The sequence below is a fragment of the Lissotriton helveticus genome, chromosome 1_2 (assembly GCF_964261635.1).
Source record: "Lissotriton helveticus chromosome 1_2, aLisHel1.1, whole genome shotgun sequence".
NCBI lineage: Eukaryota > Metazoa > Chordata > Amphibia > Caudata > Salamandridae > Lissotriton > Lissotriton helveticus.
The window spans coordinates 325,563,795-325,584,825 of NC_136058.1; the positions used below are offsets into that span (position 1 = coordinate 325,563,795).

A 21,031-nucleotide genomic window follows, 5' to 3' on the forward strand; every position below is an offset into this window, starting at 1 on the left:
AACTTCAGGCGGATAGACTTATGACGTTACAAAACCGTATGGTTTTAGATGTGATCTTAGCAGATCGAGGTGGGGTATGTAAGGTGATCCATTCGAGCTGCTGTATTTTCATTCCTGATAACGCTCCGACTGTCTATCAAGCCATCTCGAAGTTGCATAAGATCTCCGAATCCATACACGTGGATGTAGGGGATTGGACGCTACTTGGATGGTTTTGGGGCCTAATGTCGACTTGGGGTTGGAAAATTCTGACGATCATTGGAGTCGTTGTAGTGTTCCTGTTCACTTGTTGCCTTTGCGTGCAGTGCGGTCCTGCCTTATGTGGCCTCTGTGCTACAACGTGTATGAGACAGCCACCTGTTACCAAAGGGTCTCGGTTGGACAGAGCTATGCTACAGCAACATCTCGAGGGTCTGATGAATATCGAATATGATTCCGACTAGTGCTTGCCTACATGAGGGCAAAAGGAGCGTCTGAGGTTCCGTGACAATTTTAAGTGATGTTTTTTGATTCGCACGAATATGGTCGAGTCTGGTATCTAAGAACCGCAAATGACGAATTTAGTAAGTGTGCGCAGTTTCGCTGTGCTAACTTAAACCGTTCATTTGATATGTGGGTTTTTCATCTGTACCCACGGGTTCCATCTTAGATACGGCATCCATTTTGTCTCTTGCCCTCAAGTAGCCAGCGAACGGACACTGTCCGCTTCGTCACCCTGGGACTCTCAGGATATTTGTGGAAGACACATGTACTTTGTAAATATCTTTTACGATGAGGGGGATGATACTGTAAGGCAGATGGCCCCGCTCGAGGCTCATCTTGCCGTCCGGTTTATTGTCTCAGCCGTGCATCTCATTAGGCACGTCCCTTTGATGCCTGTATCTCGTGTTTCCCGATACCTCCCCTTTTACACCCTTTTCCATTTCCCCACTGTCTCCATCTCCCTCTGCACCTGTCTTTGTCCCTATTTCGATCTGTTTTTACTGCCGATTGGAATTCACTAATGTTGGGAAGATGGGTTTTTACAGTTGGGAACCGCCAAATGTTTCCGCACTTATGTTCCGGACCTTATGTGTACCAAAGTGACCAAAGCGACCCCTCTGGGGGATAATTATGGGAACCAGGTTGTAAACTTTTGTGTACCATGTTGTCCTATGAGTTAATTTTGTATAAAAGGAGCGATCCACAGAACCAATTTGAAGCAGTCTCCCCAAGTTGCACGTGTTGTACATTGTCGTGACTTCTGTGTTCCCTGCAGCAATAAACCTTGAATCTTTGACGCCGAAGGAAGTGTCCCGTGTCTCTGTAGTTTGTGCGCCGAAACAGGTATCCCATGAAGGTTATAGGTGTTGTTCCCTGGCACCGCTGGTACTGTTAAAAAGTCCAGTCCTTCAACTGAAGAAATGGCGTATAAAACTTGGCAGCGAAGCAGTCAATCTATTTCTCATTTCACCTGTGTCTTCAGTCTTACAAATATTCCACCTCTTCTCTGTGCATGCAAAGTATGTGTTTGTTTGAAGCACTTCATTTTTGTGCAACGTAGGAACTATTTAATTTCTCCATAAAAGCTCTGCCTACGTGCAAGATGTACGAACTATCATTGCAGTTGCAAGAAGGCTGGTCTGAAGAATCAGGCCATTTGCAAACGCAAAATGGCTTTTTTTGATGTATTAAATGGAAGGTATTCGAAAGGGGTGTTTGGGTGTGCCTTCCAAATACCGAATTATACTGGTACGTAGAAATGTTTTTCCACCATAATTTGGCCCAAAACAATCATACTTCATCACCATCTCAGTGATTGTGTTAACCAATCCTCAAATGATAAGGTGTCCTGTAAAAACCTCTTCCCCTTTAAGAATGTTTCAAAACATTCATTGTATGTAGAGGCATTGGTCCTATGTACCACTGCCTATTCAAATAAAATAACAATGAAACAAATAAATCTGTTTTTTAAATGATCCAGTTTTCCTTTAATAAATAATATTAAGGACTACTTCTCCTGTTCCACAGTTTCAAGGTTGTACTTTCTGGCACAACTTAGTATGATCCTCACACTCTTTCATGATGTACTGATATTTTGTCATTCTGAATTTACTGAAAAGCTGGGGATATAGCCAGTGGTAGAGCATTTGACTGCAAATCAAGAGGTCCCTGGTTCAAATCCGGGTGTCCCCTCACCCTATTTTGATTCTGTTGTTTGTAATTAGGACTTTTCATCAATTCCATTTGGATCATCTTTGACAGAGTCAGTGTTCCCTTGGATATTGCACTTTAATAGCATTTCGGTGTTTCCTGCTCAAAACCTGTGAGTAAATGCAGTTTTTAACATTCGGCTTGTTATTCCCTTTGGGAAATTTCTGAAACATCATTGATCAATTTTGGAATTCGGCTCTTCCTTTCACAGCACTAAACAAAGGGAATGGACTATGAAACCAATTGACAACTTTGTTATACTGTTTGGTGCTTTCTTGTATTGCACTGAAGAAATGGCGTATAAAACTTGGCAAGGAAGCAGTCAATCTATTTCTCATTTCACCTGTGTCTTCAGTCTTACATATATTCCACCTCTTCTCTGTGCATGCAAAGTATGTGTTTGTTTGAAGCACTTCATTTTTGTGCAACGTAGGAACTATTTAATTTCTCCTTATAAGCTCTGCCTACGTGCAAGATGTACGAACTATCATTGCAGTTGCAAGAAGGCTGGTCTGAAGAATCAGGCCATTTGCAAACGCAAAATGGCTTTATCTGATGTATTAAATGGAAGGTATTCGAAAGGGGTGTTTGGGTGTACCTTCCAAATCCCGAATTGTAGTGGTACGTAGAAATGTTTTTCCACCATAATTTGGCCCAAAACAATCATACTTCATCACCATCTCAGTGATTGTGGTAACCAATCCTCAAATGATAAGGTGTCCCGTAAAAACCTCTTCCCCTTTAAGAATGTTTCAAAACAATCATTGTATGGAGAGGCATTAGTCCTATGTACCACTGCCTATTCAAATAAAATTACAATGAAACAAATATCTGTTTTTTAAATGATCCAGTTTTCCTTTAATAAATAATATTAAGGACTACTTCTCCTGTTCCACAGTTCCAAGGTTGTACTTTCCGGAACAACTTAGTATGATCCTCTCACTCTTTCATGATGTACTGATATTTTGTCATTCTGATTGTACTGTAAAGCTGGGGATATAGCTCAGTGGTAGAGCATTTGACTGCAGATCGAGAGGTCCCTGGTTCAAATCCTGGTGTCCCCTCACCCTATTTTGATTCTGTTGTTTGTAATTGGGACATTCCATCAATTCCATTTGGATCATCTTTGACAGAGTCAGTGTTCCCTTGGATATTGCACTTTCATAGCATTTCCGTGTTTCCTGCTCAAAGCCTGTGAGTAAATCCAGTTTTTAACACTCGGCTTGGTATTCCCTTTGGGAAATTTCTGAAACATCATTGATCAATTTTGGAATTCGGCTCTTCCTTTCACAGCACTAAACAAAGGGAATGGACTATGAAACCAATTGACAACTTCGTCATACTGTTTGGTGCTTTTTGTATTGCGCTGAAGAAATGGCGTATAAAACTTGGCAGCGAAGCAGTCAATCTATTTCTCATTTCACCTGTGTCTTCAGTCTTACATATATTCCACCTCTTCTCTGTGCATGCAAAGTATGTGTTTGTTTGAAGCACTTCATTTTTGTGCAACGTAGGAACTATTTAATTTCTCCTTAAAAGCTCTGCCTACGTGCAAGATGTACGAACTATCATTGCAGTAGCAAGAAGGCTGGTCTAAAGAATCAGGCCATTTGCAAACGCAAAATGGCTTTTTCTGATGTATTAAATGGAAGGTATTCGAAAGGGGTGTTTGGGTGTACCTTCCAAATACCGAATTGTAGTGGTACGTAGAAATGTTTTTCCACCTTAATTTGGCCCAAAACTATCATACTTCATCATCATCTCCGTGATTGTGGTAACCAATCCTCAAATGATAAGGTGTCCCGTAAAAACCTCTTCCCCTTTAAGAATGTTTCAAAACAATCATTGTATGTAGAGGCATTTGTCCTATTAACCACTGCCTATTCAAATAAAATAACAATGAAACAAATACATCTGTTTTTTAAATGATCCAGTTTTCCTTTAATAAATAATATTAAGGACTACTTCTCCTGTTCCACAGTTTCAAGGTTGTACTTTCTGGCACAACTTAGTATGATCCTAACACTCTTTCATGATGTACTGATATTTTGTCATTCTGATTTTACTGAAAAGCTGGGGATATAGCTCAGTGTTAGAGCATTTGACTGCAGATCAAGAGGTCCCTCGTCCAAATCCGGGTGTCCCCATCACCATATTTTGATTCTGTTGTTTGTAATCGGGACTTTTCATCAATTCCATTTGGATCATCTTTGACAGAGTCAGTGTTCCCTTGGATATTGCACTTTAATGGCATTTCAGTGTTTCCTGCTCAAAACCTGTGAGTAAATACAGTTTTTAACACTCAGCTTGTTATTCCCTTTGGGAAATTTCTGAAACATCATTGATCAATTTTGGAATTCGGCTCTTCCTTTCACAGCACTAAACAAAGGGAATGGACTATGAAACCAATTGCCAACTTTGTTATACTGTTTGGTGCTTTCTTGTATTGCACTGAAGAAATGGCGTATAAAACTTGGCAGCGAAGCAGTCAATCTATTTCTCATTTCACCTGTGTCTTCAGTCTTACATATATTCCTCCTCTTCTCTGTGCATGCAAAGTATGTGTTTGTTTGAAGCACTTCATTTTTGTGCAACGTAGGAACTATTTAATTTCTCCTTAAAAGCTCTGCCTACGTGCAAGATGTACGAACTATCATTGCAGTTGCAAGAAGGCTGGTCTGAAGAATCAGGCCATTTTCAAACGCAAAATGGCTTTTTCTGATGTATTAAATGGAAGGTATTCGAAAGGGTTGTTTGGGTGTACCTTCCAAATACCGAATTGTAGTGGTACGTAGAAATGTTTTTCCACCATAATTTGGCCCAAAACAATCATACTTCATCACCATCTCAGTGATTGTGGTAACAAATCCTCAAATGATAAGGTGTCCCGTAAAAACCTCTTCCCCTTTAATAATGTTTCAAAACAATCATTGTATGTAGAGGCATTGGTCCTATGTACCACTGCCTATTCAAATAAAATAACAATGAAACAAATAAATCTGTTTTTTAAATGATCCAGTTTTCCTGTAATAAATAATATTAAGGACTACTTCTCCTGTTCCACAGTTTCAAGGTTGTACTTTCTGGCACAACTTAGTATGATCCTCACACTCTTTCATGATGTACTGATAATTTGTCATTCTGATTTTACTGAAAAGCTGGGGATATAGTTCAGTGGTAGAGCATTTGACTACAGATCAAGAGGTCCCTGGTTCAAATCCGGGTGTCCCCTCACCCTACTTTGATTCTGTTGTTTGTAATTGGGACTTTTCATCAATTCCATTTGGATCATCTTTAACAGAGTCAGTGTTCCCTTGGATATTGCACTTTAATAGCATGTCAGTGTTTCCTGCTCAAAACCTGTGAGTAAATGCAGTTTTTAACACTCGGCTTGGTATTCCCTTTGGGAAATTTCTGAAACATCATTGATCAATTTTGGAATTCGGCTCTTCCTTTCACAGCACTAAACAAAGGGAATGGACTATGAAACCAATTGACAACTTTGTTATACTGTTTGGTGCTTTCTTGTATTGCACTGAAGAAATGGCGTATAAAACTTGGCAACGAAGCAGTCAATATATTTCTCATTTCACCTGTGTCTTCAGTCTTACATATATTCCACCTCTTCTCTGTGCATGCAAAGTATGTGTTTGTTTGAAGCACTTCATTTTTGTGCAACGTAGGAACTATTTAATTTCTCCTGAAAAGCTCTGCCTACGTGCAAGATGTACGAACTATCATTGCAGTTGCAAGAAGGCTGGTCTGAAGAATCAGGCTATTTGCAAATGCAAAATGGCTTTTTCTGATGTATTAAATGGAAGGTATTCGAAAGGGGTGTTTGGGTGTACCTTCCAAATACCGAATTGTAGTGGTACGTAGAAATGTTTTTCCACCATAATTTGGCCCAAAACAATCATACTTCATCACCATCTCAGTGATTGTGGTAACCAATCCTCAAATGATAAGGTGTCCTGTAAAAACCTCTTCCCCTTTAAGAATGTTTCAAAACATTCATTGTATGTAGAGGCATTGGTCCTATGTACCACTGCCTATTCAAATAAAATAACGATGAAACAAATAAATCTGTTTTTTAAATGATCCAGTTTTCCTTTAATAAATAATATTAAGGACTACTTCTCCTGTTCCACAGTTTCAAGGTTGTACTTTCTGGCACAACTTAGTATGATCCTCACACTCTTTCATGATGTACTGATAACTTGTCATTCTGATTTTACTGAAAAGCTGGGGATATAGCTCAGTGGTAGAGCATTTGACTACAGATCAAGAGATCCCTGGTTCAAATCCGGGTGTCCCCTCACCCTACTTTGATTCTGTTGTTTGTAATTGGGACTTTTCATCAATTCCATTTGGATCATCTTTAACAGAGTCAGTGTTCCCTTGGATATTGCACTTTAATAGCATGTCAGTGTTTCCTGCTCAAAACCTGTGAGTAAATGCAGTTTTTAACACTCAGCTTGTTATTCCCTTTGGGAAATTTCTGAAACATCATTGATGAATTTTGGAATTCGGCTCTTCCTTTCACAGCACTAAACAAAGGGAATGGACTATGAAACCAATTGACAACTTTGTTATACTGTTTGGTGCTTTCTTGTATTGCACTGAAGAAATGGCGTATAAAACTTGGCTGCGAAGCAGTCAACTATTTCTCATTTCACCTGTGTCTTCAGTCTTACATATATTCCACCTCTTCTCTGTGCATGCGAAGTATGTGTTTGTTTGAAGCACTTCATTTTTGTGCAACGTAGGAACTATTTAATTTCTCCTTAAAAGCTCTGCCTACGTGCAAGATGTACGAACTATCATTATAGTTGCAAGAAGGCTGGTCTGAAGAATCAGGCCATTTGCAAACGCAAAATGGCTTTTTCTTATGTATTAAATAGAAGGTATTCGAAAGGGGTGTTTGGGTGTACCTTCCAAATACCGAATTGTAGTGGTACGTAGAAATGTTGTTCCACCATAATTTGGCCCAAAACAATCATACTTCATCACCATCTCAGTGATTGTGGTAACCAATCCTCAAATAATAAGGTGTCCCGTAAAAACCTCTTCCCCTTTAAGAATGTTTCAAAATAATCATTGTATGTAGAGGCATTGGTCCTATGTACCACTGCCTATTCAAATAAAATAACAATGAAACAAATAAGTCTGTTTTTTAAATGATCCAGTTTTCCTTTAATGAATAATATTAAGGACTACTTCTCCTGTTCCACAGTTTCAAGGTTGTACTTTCCGGAACAACTTAGTATGATCCTCTCACTCTTTCATGATGTACTGATATTTTGTCATTCTGATTGTTCTATAAAGCTGGGGATATAGCTCAGTGGTAGAGCATTTGACTGCAGATCAAGAGGTTCCTGGTTCAAATCCTGGTGTCCCCTCACCCTATTTTGATTCTGTTGATTGTAATTGGGACTTTCCATCAATTCCATTTGGATCATCTTTGACAGAGTCAGTGTTCCCTTGGATATTGCACTTTAATGGCATTACAGTGTTTGCTTCTCAAAACCTGTGAGTAAATGCAGTTTTTAACACTCGGCTTGGTATTTCCTTAGGGAAATTTCTGAAACATCATTGATCAATTTTGGAATTCGGCTCTTCCTTTCACTGCACTAAACAAAGGGAATGGACTTTGAAACCAATTGACAACTTTGTTATACTGTTTGGTGCTTTCTTGTATTGCACTGAAGAAATGGCGTATAAAACTTGGCAGCGAAGCAGTCAATCTATTTCTCATTTCACCTGTGTCTTCAGTCTTACATATATTCCACCTCTTCTCTGTGCATGCAAAGTATGTGCTTGTTTGAAGCACTTCATTTTTGTGCAACGTAGGAACTATTTAATTTCTCCTTAAAAGCTCTGCCTACGTGCAAGATGTACGAACTATCATTGCAGTTGCAAGAAGGCTGGTCTGAAGAATCTGGCCATTTGCAAACACAAAATGGCTTTTTCTGATGTATTAAATGGAACGTATTCGAAAGGGGTGTTTGGGTGTACCTTCCAAATACCGAATTGTAGTGGTACGTAGAAATGTTTTTCCACCATAATTTGGCCCAAAACAATCATACTTCATCACCATCTCAGTGATTGTGGTAACCAATCCTCAAATGATAAGGTGTCCCGTAAAAACTTCTTCCCCTTTAAGAATGTTTCAAAACAATCATTGTATGTAGAGGCATTGGTCCTATGTACCACTGCCTATTCAAATAAACTAACGATGAAACAAATAAATCTGTTTTTTAAATGATCCAGTTTTCATTTAATAAATAATATTAAGGACTACTTCTCCTTTTCCACAGTTTCAAGGTTGTACTTTCTGGCACAACTTAGTATGATAATCACACTCTTTCATGATGTACTGATAATTTGTCATTCTGATTTTACTGACAAGCTGGGGATATAGCTCAGTGGTAGAGCATTTCACTACAGATCAAGAGGTCCCTGGTTCAAATCCGAGTGTCCCCTCACCCTACTTTGATTCTGTTGTTTGTAATTGGAACTTTTCATCAATTCCATTTGGATCATCTTTAACAGAGTCAGTGTTCCCTTGGATATTGCACTTTAATAGCATGTCAGTGTTTCCTGCTCAAAACCTGTGAGTAAATGCAGTTTTTAACACTCGGCTTGGTATTCCCTTTGGGAAATTTCTGAAACATCATTGATCAATTTTGGAATTCGGCTCTTCCTTTCACAGCACTAAACAAAGGGAATGGACTATGAAACCAATTGACAACTTTGTTATACTGTTTGGTGCTTTCTTGTATTGCACTGAAGAAATGGCGTATAAAACTTGGCAGCGAAGCAGTCAATCTATTTCTCATTTCACCTGTGTCTTCAGTCTTACATATATTCCACCTCTTCTCTGTGCATGCAAAGTATGTGTTTGTTTGAAGCACTTCATTTTTGTGCAACATAGGAACTATTTAATTTCTCCTTAAAAGCTCTGCCTACGTGCAAGATGTACAAACTATCATTGCAGTTGCAAGAAGGCTGGTCTGAAGAATCAGGCCATTTGCAAACGCAAAATGGCTTTTTTTGATGTATTAAATGGAAGGTATTCGAAAGGGGTGTTTGGGTGTGCCTTCCAAATACCGAATTGTACTGGTACGTAGAAATGTTTTTCCACCATAATTTGGCCCAAAACAATCATACTTCATCACCATCTCAGTGATTGTGTTAACCAATCCTCAAATGATAAGGTGTCCTGTAAAAACCTCTTCCCCTTTAAGAATGTTTCAAAACATTCATTGTATGTAGAGGCATTGGTCCTATGTATCACTGCCTATTCAAATAAAATAACAATGAAACAAATAAATCTGTTTTTTAAATGATCCAGTTTTCCTTTAATAAATAATATTAAGGACTACTTCTCCTGTTCCACAGTTTCAAGGTTGTACTTTCTGGCACAACTTAGTATGATCCTCACACTCTTTCATGATGTACTGATATTTTGTCATTCTGAATTTACTGAAAAGCTGGGGATATAGCCAGTGGTAGAGCATTTGACTGCAGTTCAAGAGGTCCCTGGTTCAAATCCGGTTGTCCCCTCACCCTATTTTGATTCTGTTGTTTGTAATTAGGACTTTTCATCAATTCCATTTGGATCATCTTTGACAGAGTCAGTGTTCCCTTGGATATTGCACTTTAATAGCATTTCGGTGTTTCCTGCTCAAAACCTGTGAGTAAATGCAGTTTTTAACATTCGGCTTGTTATTCCCTTTGGGAAATTTCTGAAACATCATTGATCAATTTTGGAATTCGGCTCTTCCTTTCACAGCACTAAACAAAGGGAATGGACTATGAAACCAATTGACAACTTTGTTATACTGTTTGGTGCTTTCTTGTATTGCACTGAAGAAATGGCGTATAAAACTTGGCAGCGAAGCAGTCAATCTATTTCTCATTTCACCTGTGTCTTCAGTCTTACATATATTCCACCTCTTCTCTGTGCATGCAAAGTATGTGTTTGTTTGAAGCACTTCATTTTTGTGCAATGTAGGAACTATTTAATTTCTCCTTATAAGCTCTGCCTACGTGCAAGATGTACGAACTATCATTGCAGTTGCAAGAAGGCTGGTCTGAAGAATCAGGCCATTTGCAAACGCAAAATGGCTTTATCTGATGTATTAAATGGAAGGTATTCGAAAGGGGTGTTTGGGTGTACCTTCCAAATCCCGAATTGTAGTGGTACGTAGAAATGTTTTTCCACCATAATTTGGCCCAAAACAATCATACTTCATCACCATCTCAGTGATTGTGGTAACCAATCCTCAAATGATAAGGTGTCCCGTAAAAACCTCTTCCCCTTTAAGAATGTTTCAAAACAATCATTGTATGGAGAGGCATTGGTCCTATGTACCACTGCCTATTCAAATAAAATAACAATGAAACAAATATCTGTTTTTTAAATGATCCAGTTTTCCTTTAATAAATAATATTAAGGACTACTTCTCCTGTTCCACAGTTTCAAGGTTGTACTTTCCGGAACAACTTAGTATGATCCTCTCACTCTTTCATGATGTACTGATATTTTGTCATTCTGATTGTACTGTAAAGCTGGGGATATAGCTCAGTGGTAGAGCATTTGACTGCAAATCGAGAGGTCCCTGGTTCAAATCCTGGTGTCCCCTCACCTTATTTTGATTCTGTTGTTTGTAATTGGGACATTCCATCAATTCCATTTGGATCATCTTTGACAGAGTCAGTGGTCCCTTGGATATTGCACTTTCATAGCATTTCCGTGTTTCCTGCTCAAAGCCTGTGAGTAAATCCAGTTTTTAACACTCGGCTTGGTATTCCCTTTGGGAAATTTCTGAAACATCATTGATCAATTTTGGAATTCGGCTCTTCCTTTCACAGCACTAAACAAAGGGAATGGACTATGAAACCAATTGACAACTTTGTTATACTGTTTGGTGCTTTCTTGTATTGCACTGAAGAAATGGCGTATAAAACTTGGCAGCGAAGCAGTCAATCTATTTCTCATTTCACCTGTGTCTTCAGTCTTACATATATTCCACCTCTTCTCTGTGCATGCAAAGTATGTGTTTGTTTGAAGCACTTCCTTTTTGTGCAACATAGGAACTATTTAATTTCTCCTTAAAAGTTCTGCCTACGTGCAAGATGTACAAACTATCATTGCAGTTGCAAGAAGGCTGGTCTGAAGAATCAGGCCATTTGCAAACGCAAAATGGCTTTTTTTGATGTATTAAATGGAAGGTATTCGAAAGGGGTGTTTGGGTGTGCCTTCCAAATACCGAATTTTACTGGTACGTAGAAATGTTTTTCCACCATAATTTGGCCCAAAACAATCATACTTCATCACCATCTCAGTGATTGTGTTAACCAATCCTCAAATGATAAGGTGTCCTGTAAAAACCTCTTCCCCTTTAAGAATGTTTCAAAACATTCATTGTATGTAGAGGCATTGGTCCTATGTATCACTGCCTATTCAAATAAAATAACAATGAAACAAATAAATCTGTTTTTTAAATGATCCAGTTTTCCTTTAATAAATAATATTAAGGACTACTTCTCCTGTTCCACAGTTTCAAGGTTGTACTTTCTGGCACAACTTAGTATGATCCTCACACTCTTTCATGATGTACTGATATTTTGTCATTCTGAATTTACTGAAAAGCTGGGGATGTAGCCAGTGGTAGAGCATTTGACTGCAGATCAAGAGGTCCCTGGTTCAAATCCGGTTGTCCCCTCACCCTATTTTGATTCTGTTGTTTGTAATTAGGACTTTTCATCAATTCCATTTGGATCATCTTTGACAGAGTCAGTGTTCCCTTGGATATTGCACTTTAATAGCATTTCGGTGTTTCCTGCTCAAAACCTGTGAGTAAATGCAGTTTTTAGCATTCGGCTTGTTATTCCCTTTGGGAAATTTCTGAAACATCATTGATCAATTTTGGAATTCGGCTCGTCCTTTCACAGCACTAAACAAAGGGAATGGACTATGAAACCAATTGACAACTTTGTTATACTGTTTGGTGCTTTCTTGTATTGCACTGAAGAAATGGCGTATAAAACTTGGCAGCGAAGCAGTCAATCTATTTCTCATTTCACCTGTGTCTTCAGTCTTACATATATTCCACCTCTTCTCTGTGCATGCAAAGTATGTGTTTGTTTGAAGCACTTCATTTTTGTGCAACGTAGGAACTATTTAATTTCTCCTTATAAGCTCTGCCTACGTGCAAGATGTACGAACTATCATTGCAGTTGCAAGAAGGCTGGTCTGAAGAATCAGGCCATTTGCAAACGCAAAATGGCTTTATCTGATGTATTAAATGGAAGGTATTCGAAAGGGGTGTTTGGGTGTACCTTCCAAATCCCGAATTGTAGTGGTACGTAGAAATGTTTTTCCACCATAATTTGGCCCAAAACAATCATACTTCATCACCATCTCAGTGATTGTGGTAACCAATCCTCAAATGATAAGGTGTCCCGTAAAAACCTCTTCCCCTTTAAGAATGTTTCAAAACAATCATTGTATGGAGAGGCATTGGTCCTATGTACCACTGCCTATTCAAATAAAATAACAATGAAACAAATATCTGTTTTTTAAATGATCCAGTTTTCCTTTAATAAATAATATTAAGGACTACTTCTCCTGTTCCACAGTTTCAAGGTTGTACTTTCCGGAACAACTTAGTATGATCCTCTCACTCTTTCATGATGTACTGATATTTTGTCATTCTGATTGTACTGTAAAGCTGGGGATATAGCTCAGTGGTAGAGCATTTGACTGCAAATCGAGAGGTCCCTGGTTCAAATCCTGGTGTCCCCTCACCTTATTTTGATTCTGTTGTTTGTAATTGGGACATTCCATCAATTCCATTTGGATCATCTTTGACAGAGTCAGTGGTCCCTTGGATATTGCACTTTCATAGCATTTCCGTGTTTCCTGCTCAAAGCCTGTGAGTAAATCCAGTTTTTAACACTCGGCTTGGTATTCCCTTTGGGAAATTTCTGAAACATCATTGATCAATTTTGGAATTCGGCTCTTCCTTTCACAGCACTAAACAAAGGGAATGGACTATGAAACCAATTGACAACTTCGTCATACTGTTTGGTGCTTTTTGTATTGCGCTGAAGAAATGGCGTATAAAACTTGGCAGAGAAGCAGTCAATCTATTTCTCATTTCACCTGTGTCTTCAGTCTTACATATATTCCACCTCTTCTCTGTGCATGCAAAGTATGTGTTTGTTTGAAGCACTTCATTTTTGTGCAACGTAGGAACTATTTAATTTCTCCTTAAAAGCTCTGCCTACGTGCAAGATGTACGAACTATCATTGCAGTTGCAAGAAGGCTGGTCTAAAGAATCAGGCCATTTGCAAACGCAAAATGGCTTTTTCTGATGTATTAAATGGAAGGTATTCGAAAGGGGTGTTTGGGTGTACCTTCCAAATACCGAATTGTAGTGGTACGTAGAAATGTTTTTCCACCTTAATTTGGCCCAAAACTATCATACTTCATCATCATCTCCGTGATTGTGGTAACCAATCCTCAAATGATAAGGTGTCCCGTAAAAACCTCTTCCCCTTTAAGAATGTTTCAAAACAATCATTGTATGTAGAGGCATTGGTCCTATTAACCACTGCCTATTCAAATAAAATAACAATGAAACAAATACATCTGTTTTTTAAATGATCCAGTTTTCCTTTAATAAATAATATTAAGGACTACTTCTCCTGTTCCACAGTTTCAAGGTTGTACTTTCTGGCACAACTTAGTATGATCCTAACACTCTTTCATGATGTACTGATATTTTGTCATTCTGATTTTACTGAAAAGCTGGGGATATAGCTCAGTGTTAGAGCATTTGACTGCAGATCAAGAGGTCCCTCGTCCAAATCCGGGTGTCCCCTCCACCATATTTTGATTCTGTTGTTTGTAATTGGGACTTTTCATCAATTCCATTTGGATCATCTTTGACAGAGTCAGTGTTCCCTTGGACATTGCACTTTAATAGCATTTCAGTGTTTCCTGCTCAAAACCTGTGAGTAAATACAGTTTTTAACACTCGGCTTGGTATTCCCTTTGGGAAATTTCTGAAACATCATTGATCAATTTTGGAATTCGGCTCTTCCTTTCACAGCACTAAACAAAGGGAATGGACTATGAAACCAATTGACAACTTTGTTATACTGTTTGGTGCTTTCTTGTATTGCACTGAAGAAATGGCGTATAAAACTTGGCAGCGAAGCAGTCAACTATTTCTCATTTCACCTGTGTCTTCAGTCTTACATATATTCCACCTCTTCTCTGTGCATGCGAAGTATGTGTTTGTTTGAAGCACTTCATTTTTGTGCAACGTAGGAACTATTTAATTTCTCCTTAAAAGCTCTGCCTACGTGCAAGATGTACGAACTATCATTATAGTTGCAAGAAGGCTGGTCTGAAGAATCAGGCCATTTGCAAACGCAAAATGGCTTTTTCTTATGTATTAAATAGAAGGTATTCGAAAGGGGTGTTTGGGTGTACCTTCCAAATACCGAATTGTAGTGGTACGTAGAAATGTTTTTCCACCATAATTTGGCCCAAAACAATCATACTTCATCACCATCTCAGTGATTGTGGTAACCAATCCTCAAATAATAAGGTGTCCCGTAAAAACCTCTTCCCCTTTAAGAATGTTTCAAAATAATCATTGTATGTAGAGGCATTGGTCCTATGTACCACTGCCTATTCAAATAAAATAACAATGAAACAAATAAGTCTGTTTTTTAAATGATCCAGTTTTCCTTTAATGAAAAATATTAAGGACTACTTCTCCTGTTCCACAGTTTCAAGGTTGTACTTTCCGGAACAACTTAGTATGATCCTCTCACTCTTTCATGATGTACTGATATTTTGTCATTCTGATTGTACTGTAAAGCTGGGGATATAGCTCAGTGGTAGAGCATTTGACTGCAGATCAAGAGGTCCCTGGTTCAAATCCTGGTGTCCCCTCATCCTATTTTGATTCTGTTGATTGTAATTGGGACTTTCCATCAATTCCATTTGGATCATCTTTGACAGAGTCAGTGTTCCCTTGGATATTGCACTTTAATGGCATTACAGTGTTTGCTTCTCAAAACCTGTGAGTAAATGCAGTTTTTAACACTCGGCTTGGTATTCCCTTTGGGAAATTTCTGAAACATCATTGATCAATTTTGGAATTCGGCTCTTCCTTTCACAGCACTAAACAAAGGGAATGGACTATGAAACCAATTGACAACTTTGTTATACTGTTTGGTGCTTTCTTGTATTGCACTGAAGAAATGGCGTATAAAACTTGGCAGCGAAGCAGTCAATCTATTTCTCATTTCACCTGTGTCTTCAGTCTTACATATATTCCACCTCTTCTCTGTGCATGCAAAGTATGTGCTTGTTTGAAGCACTTCATTTTTGTGCAACGTAGGAACTATTTAATTTCTCCTTAAAAGCTCTGCCTACGTGCAAGATGTACGAACTATCATTGCAGTTGCAAGAAGGCTGGTCTGAAGAATCTGGCCATTTGCAAACACAAAATGGCTTTTTCTGATGTATTAAATTGAAGGTATTCGAAAGGGGTGTTTGGGTGTACCTTCCAAATACCGAATTGTAGTGGTACGTAGAAATGTATTTCCACCATAATTTGGCCCAAAACAATCATACTTCATCACCATCTCAGTGATTGTGGTAACCAATCCTCAAATGATAAGGTGTCCCGTAAAAACTTCTTCCCCTTTAAGAATGTTTCAAAACAATCATTGTATGTAGAGGCATTGGTCCTATGTACCACTGCCTATTCAAATAAACTAACGATGAAACAAATAAATCTGTTTTTTAAATGATCCAGTTTTCATTTAATAAATAATATTAAGGACTACTTCTCCTTTTCCACAGTTTCAAGGTTGTACTTTCTGGCACAACTTAGTATGATCCTCACACTCTTTCATGATGTACTGATATTTTGTCATTCTGATTTTACTGAAAAGCTGGGGATATAGCCCAGTGGTAGAGCATTTGACTGCAGATCAAGAGGTCCCTGGTTTAAATCCAGGTGTCCCCTCACCCTATTTTGATTCTGTTGTTTGTAATTGGGAATTTTCATCAATTCCATTTGGATCATCTTTGACAGAGTCAGTGTTCCCTTGGATATTGCACTTTAATGGCATTACAGTGTTTGCTTCTCAAAACCTGTGAGTAAATGCAGTTTTTAACACTCGGCTTGGTATTTCCTTAGGGAAATTTCTGAAACATCATTGATCAATTTTGGAATTCGGCTCTTCCTTTCACTGCACTAAACAAAGGGAATGGACTTTGAAACCAATTGACAACTTTGTTATACTGTTTGGTGCTTTCTTGTATTGCACTGAAGAAATGGCGTATAAAACTTCGCAGCGAAGCAGTCAATCTATTTCTCATTTCACCTGTGTCTTCAGTCTTACATATATTCCACCTCTTCTCTGTGCATGCAAAGTATGTGCTTGTTTGAAGCACTTCATTTTTGTGCAACGTAGGAACTATTTATTTTCTCCTTAAAAGCTCTGCCTACGTGCAAGATGTACGAACTATCATTGCAGTTGCAAGAAGGCTGGTCTGAAGAATCTGGCCATTTGCAAACACAAAATGGCTTTTTCTGATGTATTAAATGGAAGGTATTCGAAAGGGGTGTTTGGGTGTACCTTCCAAATACCGAATTGTAGTGGTACGTAGAAATGTTTTTCCACCATAATTTGGCCCAAAACAATCATACTTCATCACCATCTCAGTGATTGTGGTAACCAATCCTCAAATGATAAGGTGTCCCGTAAAAACTTCTTCCCCTTTAAGAATGTTTCAAAACAATCATAGTATGTAGAGGCATTGGTCCTATGTACCACTGCCTATTCAAATAAACTAACGATGAAACAAATAAATCTGTTTTTTAAATGATCCAGTTTTCATTTAATAAATAATATTAAGGACTACTTCTCCTTTTCCACAGTTTCAAGGTTGTACTTTCTGGCACAACTTAGTATGATCCTCACACTCTTTCATGATGTACTGATATTTTGTCATTCTGATTTTACTGAAAAGCTGGGGATATAGCCCAGTGGTAGAGCATTTGACTGCAGATCAAGAGGTCCCTGGTTTAAATCCAGGTGTCCCCTCACCCTATTTTGATTCTGTTGTTTGTAATTGGGAATTTTCATCAATTCCATTTGGATCATCTTTGACAGAGTCAGTGTTCCCTTGGATATTGCACTTTAATAGCATTTCAGTGATTCCTGCTCAAAACCTGTGAGTAAATGCAGTTTTTAACACTCGGCTTGGTATTCCCTTTGGGAAATTTCTGAAACATCATTGATCAATTTTGGAATTCGGCTCTTCCTTTCACAGCACTAAACAAAGGGAATGGACTATGAACCCAATTGACAACTTTGTTATACTGTTTGGTGCTTTCTTGTATTGCACTGAAGAAATGGCGTATAAAACTTGGCAGCGAAGCAGTCAATCTATTTCTCATTTCACCTGTGTCTTCAGTCTTACATATATTCCACCTCTTCTCTGTGCATGCAAAGTATGTGTTTGTTTGAAGCACTTCATTTTTGTGCAACATAGGAACTATTTAATTTCTCCTTAAAAGCTCTGCCTACGTGCAAGATGTACAAACTATCATTGCAGTTGCAAGAAGGCTGGTCTGAAGAATCAGGCCATTTGCAAACGCAAAATGGCTTTTTTTGATGTATTAAATGGAAGGTATTCGAAAGGGGTGTTTGGGTGTGCCTTCCAAATACCGAATTGAACTGGTACGTAGAAATGTTTTTCCACCATAATTTGGCCCAAAACAATCATACTTCATCACCATCTCAGTGATTGTGTTAACCAATCCTCAAATGATAAGGTGTCCTGTAAAAACCTCTTCCCCTTTAAGAATGTTTCAAAACATTCATTGTATGTAGAGGCATTGGTCCTATGTATCACTGCCTATTCAAATAAAATAACAATGAAACAAATAAATCTGTTGTTTAAATGATCCAGTTTTCCTTTAATAAATAATATTAAGGACTACTTCTCCTGTTCCACAGTTTCAAGGTTGTACTTTCTGGCACAACTTAGTATGATCCTCACACTCTTTCATGATGTACTGATATTTTGTCATTCTGAATTTACTGAAAAGCTGGGGATATAGCCAGTGGTAGAGCATTTGACTGCAGATCAAGAGGTCCCTGGTTCAAATCCGGTTGTCCCCTCACCCTATTTTGATTCTGTTGTTTGTAATTAGGACTTTTCATCAATTCCATTTGGATCATCTTTGACAGAGTCAGTGTTCCCTTGGATATTGCACTTTAATAGCATTTCGGTGTTTCCTGCTCAAAACCTGTGAGTAAATGCAGTTTTTAACATTCGGCTTGTTATTCCCTTTGGGAAATTTCTGAAACATCATTGATCAATTTTGGAATTCGGCTCTTCCTTTCACAGCACTAAACAAAGGGAATGGACTATGAAACCAATTGACAACTTTGTCATACTGTTTGGTGCTTTTTGTATTGCGCTGAAGAAATGGCGTATAAAACTTGGCAGCGAAGCAGTCAATCTATTTCTCATTTCACCTGTGTCTTCAGTCTTACATATATTCCACCTCTTTTCTGTGCATGCAAAGTATGTGTTTGTTTGAAGCACTTCATTTTTGTGCAACGTAGGAACTATTTAATTTCTCCTTAAAAGCTCTGCCTACGTGCAAGATGTACGAACTATCATTGCAGTTGCAAGAAGGCTGGTCTAAACAATCAGGCCATTTGCAAACGCAAAATGGCTTTTTCTGATGTATTAAATGGAAGGTATTCGAAAGGGGTGTTTGGGTGTACCTTCCAAATACCGAATTGTAGTGGTACGTAGAAATGTTTTTCCACCTTAATTTGGCCCAAAACTATCATACTTCATCATCATCTCCGTGATTGTGGTAACCAATCCTCAAATGATAAGGTGTCCCGTAAAAACCTCTTCCCCTTTAAGAATGTTTCAAAACAATCATTGTATGTAGAGGCATTGGTCCTATTAACCACTGCCTATTCAAATAAAATAACAATGAAACAAATACATCTGTTTTTTAAATGATCCAGTTTTCCTTTAATAAATAATATTAAGGACTACTTCTCCTGTTCCACAGTTTCAAGGTTGTACTTTCTGGCACAACTTAGTATGATCCTAACACTCTTTCATGATGTACTGATATTTTGTCATTCTGATTTTACTGAAAAGCTGGGGATATAGCTCAGTGTTAGAGCATTTGACTGCAGATCAAGAGGTCCCTCGTCCAAATCCGGGTGTCCCCTCCACCATATTTTGATTCTGTTGTTTGTAATTGGGACTTTTCATCAATTCCATTTGGATCATCTTTGACAGAGTCAGTGTTCCCTTGGATATTGCACTTTAATAGCATTTCAGTGTTTCCTGCTCAAAACCTGTGAGTAAATACAGTTTTTAACACTCGGCTTGTTATTCCCTTTGGGAAATTTCTGAAACATCATTGATCAATTTTGGAATTCGGCTCTTCCTTTCACAGCACTAAACAAAGGGAATGGACTATGAAACCAATTGACAACTTTGTTATACTGTTTGGTGCTTTCTTGTATTGCACTGAAGAAATGGCGTATAAAACTTGGCAGCGAAGCAGTCAATCTATTTCTCATTTCACCTGTGTCTTCAGTCTTACATATATTCCTCCTCTTCTCTGTGCATGCAAAGTATGTGTTTGTTTGAAGCACTTCATTTTTGTGCAACGTAGGAACTATTTAATTTCTCCTCAAAAGCTCTGCCTACGTGCAAGATGTACGAACTATCATTGCAGTTGCAAGAAGGCTGGTCTGAAGAATCAGGCCATTTTCAAACGCAAAATGGCTTTTTCTGATGTATTAAATGGAAGGTATTCGAAAGGGTTGTTTGGGTGTACCTTCCAAATACCGAATTGTAGTGGTACGTAGAAATGTTTTTCCACCATAATTTGGCCCAAAACAATCATACTTCATCACCATCTCAGTGATTGTGGTAACAAATCCTCAAATGATAAGGTGTCCCGTAAAAACCTCTTCCCCTTTAATAATGTTTCAAAACAATCATTGTATGTAGAGGCATTGGTCCTATGTACCACTGCCTATTCAAATAAAATGACAATGAAACTAATATCTGTTTTTTAAATGATCCAGTTTTCCTTTAATAAATAATATTAAGGACTACTTCTCCTGTTCCACAGTTTCAAGGTTGTACTTTCCGGAACAACTTAGTATGATCCTCTCACTCTTTCATGATGTACTGATATTTTGTCATTCTGATTTTACTGTAAAGCTGGGGATATAGCTCAGTGGTAGAGCATTTGACTGCAGATCAAGAGGTCCCTGGTTCAAATCCTGGTGTCCTCTCACCCTATTTTGGTTCTGTTGTTTGTAATTGGGACTTTCCATCAATTCCATTTGGATCATCTTTGACAGAGTCAGTGTTCCCTTGAATATTGCACTTTAATAGCATTTCAGTGTTTCCTGCTCAAAACCTGTGAGTAAATGCAGTTTTTAACACTAGGCTTGTTATTCCCTTTGGGACATTTCTGAAACATCATTGATCAATTTTGGAATTCGGCTCTTCCTTTCACAGCACTAAACAAAGGGAATGGACTATGAAACCAATTGACAACTTTGTTATACTGTTTGGTGCTTTCTTGTATTGCACTGAAGAAATGGCGTATAAAACTTGGCAGCAAAGCAGTCAACTATTTTTCATTTCACCTGTGTCTTCAGTCTTACATATATTCCACCTCTTCTCTAAGCATGCAAAGTATGTGTTTGTTTGAAGCACTTCATTTTTGT

General features: G+C 38.2%; 6 non-coding genes across 6 annotated transcripts; all 6 read left to right on the top strand.

Annotated features, from left to right (window-relative positions):
- The first annotated feature begins 5,353 nt into the window (after nucleotides 1-5,353).
- Nucleotides 5,354-5,425, top strand: TRNAC-ACA (transfer RNA cysteine (anticodon ACA)). The gene has a single exon. It is a non-coding gene; the product is annotated as a tRNA-Cys (tRNA).
- Nucleotides 5,426-6,437: 1,012 nt separating this feature from the next.
- On the top strand, nucleotides 6,438-6,509 carry TRNAC-ACA (transfer RNA cysteine (anticodon ACA)). The gene has a single exon. It is a non-coding gene; the product is annotated as a tRNA-Cys (tRNA).
- A 1,011-nt stretch (nucleotides 6,510-7,520) lies between these two features.
- Nucleotides 7,521-7,592, top strand: TRNAC-GCA (transfer RNA cysteine (anticodon GCA)). The gene has a single exon. It is a non-coding gene; the product is annotated as a tRNA-Cys (tRNA).
- Nucleotides 7,593-8,604: 1,012 nt separating this feature from the next.
- On the top strand, nucleotides 8,605-8,676 carry TRNAC-ACA (transfer RNA cysteine (anticodon ACA)). Its single transcript has one exon. It is a non-coding gene; the product is annotated as a tRNA-Cys (tRNA).
- Nucleotides 8,677-15,101: 6,425 nt separating this feature from the next.
- On the top strand, nucleotides 15,102-15,173 carry TRNAC-GCA (transfer RNA cysteine (anticodon GCA)). The gene has a single exon. It is a non-coding gene; the product is annotated as a tRNA-Cys (tRNA).
- A 5,345-nt stretch (nucleotides 15,174-20,518) lies between these two features.
- Nucleotides 20,519-20,590, top strand: TRNAC-GCA (transfer RNA cysteine (anticodon GCA)). Its single transcript has one exon. It is a non-coding gene; the product is annotated as a tRNA-Cys (tRNA).
- The last annotated feature ends 441 nt before the right edge of the window (nucleotides 20,591-21,031 follow it).